This window comes from Spinacia oleracea, chromosome 5 (assembly GCF_020520425.1).
Source record: "Spinacia oleracea cultivar Varoflay chromosome 5, BTI_SOV_V1, whole genome shotgun sequence".
NCBI classification, from domain to species: domain Eukaryota; kingdom Viridiplantae; phylum Streptophyta; class Magnoliopsida; order Caryophyllales; family Amaranthaceae; genus Spinacia; species Spinacia oleracea.
Window position 1 is genome coordinate 59,727,972 of NC_079491.1, and position 5,376 is coordinate 59,733,347.

Genomic DNA, 5,376 nt, shown 5'->3' on the forward strand with positions numbered 1-5,376 from the left:
AGCATAATTTTATGTTCTTCTTATGCTGGTTAACTTGCATGAAACCATTGTGAAAAACCTTTCCTTCCAAAAAAAATGTTCTGAAGGTTTTTGGTAGACAATGATAGCAGAATCAAGACAATCCCAAAAACCAAGTCCCTGGAGAACGCGTACATGTGCATTTAGTGTTTGGCAGAGACGACCGGAGAACTTGAATCCACCAGATCTAAGTCGTTTTATGAATAGATTCTTTTGAATATATAGATAATTCCCCCGTTCAAAAGGATATATTCAAACCCCACAGATATGTATTTTGCAGGTTGAATATTGTGATTATTGTCCCGAGTCGAAGCAGCCTGACATTCAGATTCAAAATGATGATACTACGGATTCAGCCATCAGTTTCGATTCTGAAAAGATGATTGAAATCATTGGAGGTAAAAATTATCCATTATTACTTGTGCGTTTTGTTTGCAATTTCCATTTTAATACAATTTCCAAGGTATGTTTGATTGTTTTCTGTAAGTCATATGTTTCCAGTGTCTAGTTTTATTTTTTGAGAATCTTACCAGGTGCTCTTGTTAGGTTATGATACATATGATATTACATAAATCATGCGGAAACAACCATTAACCCAGGATTACATATTATTTACACATAATCATATAGCATAATTTAGATGCATACTCTTTGTTGCGTGCCCTCCCTAGCTGCGCCCGAACCGAGCAAGAACAAGTCTTTAGGACTCCAAGTGTCGTCCCTCCGTAGATAGGCCACAGCACGTCCGGATCCGCCTTAAGATTGACCAACTAGAATCGCCCTTAAGGTACTAGAATTTTCGGCACTTTTGAGCAAGATGTGTGGCTGAATTTTTCTCTCAAAAACTCACTTTGAATACTTTTTAAACTCGTTATAAAATGTGAACCCAGGCCACATATTTATAGGGTTATGGAAAGGGAATTGGAATCCTATTCAGATACAAATTAATTAAACCTAGAATCCTACAAGAACTCTAATTTAATTAATTTATCAAATAGAATTAGGAATTTAATCATTAACCGAACTCTGCACGTTTTAGGAAACGTGCACGGACACAAACACTTACGCACACACACACGGCAGCCTCGATGGGCCGCCCATGCGTGCGTGCGAGCAGCAGCCCACGCAGCGAGGCCTGCGCGAGACACAAGCCCACGCAAGCACCCGCGCGCGCTGCGCGCGCTGTGCGCGCTGCGCGCGCTGTGCGCGCTGCCACGGCCTGCTGGGCCTGGCCTTGCGCTGGGCCTGGCGTGGCTGTTTGTGTGGCGCGCTTGGCTTGCTGGGCGATGGCCTGGCTTCGTGCTGGGCCCTCGTCCGGCAGGCCTCGTCCGATGCTTATTCGTACGATACGCTTCCGATTAAATTTCCGATTCCGGAATTCATTTCCGATACGAACAATATTTAACATTTCCGATTCCGGAATTAATTTCCGTTTCGAACAAATATTTAATATTTCCGTTTCCGGAATTATTTTCCGATTCTGGTAATATTTCAAATTCTGACAATATTTCCGTTTCCGGCAATATTTCCGATTCTGGTAATATTTCCATTTCCGATAATATTTTCCGATACGTACCATGTTTCCGTTTCCGGCAACATCTACGACTTGGATAATATTTATATTTCCGATACGATCCATATTTCCGTTTCCGGCAATATCATCGTTTCCGGAGTATTCATTTCTTGCCTGTGACGATCTCAGCTCCCACTGAAACCAAGATCCGTCGATTCCGAATATCCATAGATAGAGTATTTAATGCCATTAAATACTTGATCCGTTTACGTACTATTTGTGTGACCCTACGGGTTCAGTCAAGAGTAAGCTGTGGATTAATATCATTAATTCCACTTGAACTGAAGCGGCCTCTAGCTAGGCATTCAGCTCACTTGATCTCACTGAATTATTAACTTGTTAATTAATACTGAACCGCATTTATTAGACTTATCATAGAATGCATACTTGGACCAAGGGCATTATTTCCTTCAGCTTTAGCTATATAGCATTGAAACTTACAATTGATTATACTGATAGCATTGAATGCAGATGCTATACTTATGGTGGAAAAACTCAGTATTCTCTAGCTATTTTATTCACTGAACCTAATTGCCCATATTCTTGAGGGTCTGGTATAACGAATTGGAAGTTTTAGGGGAAAGGTGTGCTCTATAAGCTAGGCGTTTTATATTGTACAATCGGTTATGCAATTAAAAAAATATTAATGTGTCATATCTCTGAACTACGGTAAGAAAGGCTCGCTGCAACCGAGCACACAATGGAAACATAAATTTATGAGATTTTTGTTGTAGACGCAAACTTAGTTTTCAAATAATGAAAATATAAATGTCCATTCTAACCTATTCTTCTTCCCCCCTGTTACATTGACCACTAAAATACTTCATTGTTAGCTTAAATCAATCGACGGGTAGAGGATACAAATACTACGTAGCAAGAAAGGGCATGTTTGTTAAATCTACCTACCGGCGAATCATTAAGTATGAGTAGTTAGGACAACATGATAAATATTTCTACGTGAAAAATATTACTGATTTGAAATCATTCTTTTGCACTCCGTAGTTTGTACGGGAAAGTATGAGTGGTTGAGACATTGTGACAACTAATTCTAAGCGGTTTAAAATTATTTTCTGTGCACTTTGCACTGTAAAAGGCCCAAACAAGTCTTAAAAAATCCAACGAATCACCTATGCAGGCGTGTGCACAAACCATTCTTGATTCTTCCCTGTATTATTCTTCATCCTGCTAGAGTTACACATTAGCCTCCTACCATGAAAGGTACAGAGTAACAACGATATGTAACTGAGGGTTCAAGGATGGAGCACTAGTCAGGGCTTCCATATCCTCCTTCTAGAGAGGGTGTTGTATCTAGGAACTTGTAGGAGGCGGTTGCTATAATTTACATTACCAAAATATTTTGTAATACTATGATATTTTTCATGCTTCTGAAATCTGAATGTATATTTTACTTCTTCTTCTTCTGTTAATGCAGAGATAAATCAATGGCTTGAGAAGCTTGGCAAATAAGTTGGAAAACATAGACGAAAATAGTCCTGCGAAATGGCTTCCGACGTCTGTTCCTCCACCAGAGACTCTAACTGAGTCCATGGAGTTCTTAGCAAGATCATGGAGTATCTCAGCAACAGACTCAGCAAAGCTCTCCTCCGAGAAGACACTGTTTGAGTTTCTTAGTGATGAACTGAATCTAAATATGACAAATACCTTGCTGTGAAATGACTATGCAACTAATCATCTTATACAACTCCAGTATATGTAAGACATTTTATATAGCTCATGTAATTGTTTTTTTAATGAATTTTGTTTTCATTTTTTGCAGGAAGTCGAATTACCGCTATGTGGGCATAGTCCTCCAGATTCTCCAAGAAGGAGTGACAACACCAAGGTATGTACTTTTCAGTCCCATGCCTCTTATTTGTTACTCCTTCAAAGTTATCATAACCAGCAAATTAAACATTCTGTTATTCTAGACGTAGTATAGAGAACTAGAATACATCCTATGTACGAAGATTTGGAGTAGTAAACTCCTTTATGTACCATGTCTTTTATCAGTGGAGACTTCAACTATAAATTTGGTCTTCTTTCCAAGGATCACAATGAGAACAATTGGTCCTTTTCACCTTCCTAACAGGTAAAACTGGAAATCTGTAGTATAATATTGGATAGTTCGTTACTATCCCCTGGTATTATTGTTTCATGACATTAATGGCATCATCTGCATGACTACTTAATCATCAGCAAAAAAAACTTGTAGTTGGATCTTCGTTTAGACCAGTTTTTTGTTCATAATGTTAGCACTCAGAACAGTGAGATAGATATGATCATGTCATGTGGTCTAACCTGGAAAAAAAAAGTTTTTTCAGGGGAGTCAATTATCATTGAAAGTGCATCCCAAGTGTAGTGGGCCTTTGAATATTGGGAAGCTCACTACAGAGGCCTAAAGTTCTCTTTCACCCACAAGAGAGGTATGTGATTTTTTAAGTGTTACATGTTGACCTAGTACACCTTTACACGTAGTTGCTACTGCTTTTCCAGTTTCCATCATGGTTTTGAATCCATTCCAATTTTATTGAGTTTATTAAAAGTAGAAAGATAAAACAATGAAATTTACGCTTCCCTTATCCCCTGTTATTTCTAATTAGTTACATGCATATCATGTGATTTAAACGAATAAAATTGTACCAATGTGCCCTATCATTTTTGTTCTCATTATTTTTGTCTTAGCATTTTTGTTCCCATTATTGTCGTCTTAGTATTTTTGCAAATTGTTAGTAGAAGAGACAATGTTCTGCCTTATTAATTGCTTATTGAGTTTCAATGTATAAAGAAGACCCTAGTTAATTCTGGCAGCAAAATTTATGAGTTTAACGACCTTATCTTTGATTCACCTTGATTCTTGAGTTAATGTTGACAAATATTTCTTATTCTTATTTATTTGTTAGATTATTTTGTTTGTTTGTCTGTTCAAAATAAGGTTAATAAAAAAAATTCTTAAAGAGAGCCATGCAGATCTTTGAATTTTTATATTTATATCGTTTGATATTGCAGGTTAAAAAGTATCTATGCAACACCGAGACAGATAAGGATCGAAAAAATGAGAAAAAAGGGAATATCAGTGTAATGCAAGTAAAATCATTAGCGAGGTTTTTTAGAACACCTTATTTACCTAGAGGACATTTTTAGTTACTTTGGAATGACATTAGGACAAGTATGTTTCTACACTTTCTTGATTCCATTGATTATATGTTTTTATACTATGTATATAAGTATAAACTTAGCTTATTGAAATTTTATCGATTTGTTGTTTTTTTTTTTGAATTTTTTATTGTTTTTGAATATTTAGTGCATTGGATTAAGTGACTTGTAGTGGAGTTTTTGGATTATAAATGTGGCATGGTTCAGTATGTTTTTTTGGAGCAACCGTTGGACAGTGCTACTGCTGCAACCATAACTCCTACTGCTATTATCCTTACTACTGCTATGCAATATCTCTTGCTACAACCAGATTGTTGCTACTATAGCTACTACGACAGGTGCTGCTGCTATAGACTCTAGCCAGCATGCTTTCTAGTATTGATTTTTTTTATATATAAAAAAAAGACATTAGTAACTGGCATGAAAAAGAGACCGTCACTAGTAAATAAGCTAATAGTAACCGGCCTATACTTGTGGTAACTGAAAATAATAAAGGTCGGTTACAAATAAAAATGTATTAGTAACGGGCTAAGACTATAACCAGTTACAATTATTCGAATATTATTGTAAAATTTGACCTTTAGTAATGGGCAAAAGCAAATGTCGGTTACAAATAGTTCATTATTAGTAAC

At 36.8% G+C, this 5,376-nt stretch overlaps 1 long non-coding RNA gene across 1 annotated transcript; it reads left to right on the forward strand.

The window, feature by feature from the left end:
• The first annotated feature begins 274 nt into the window (after nucleotides 1-274).
• Nucleotides 275-4,863, forward strand: LOC110796589 (uncharacterized). Its single transcript, XR_008921888.1, has 4 exons — nucleotides 275-416; nucleotides 3,024-3,434; nucleotides 3,904-4,014; nucleotides 4,598-4,863. It is a non-coding gene; the product is annotated as an uncharacterized lncRNA (long non-coding RNA).
• The last annotated feature ends 513 nt before the right edge of the window (nucleotides 4,864-5,376 follow it).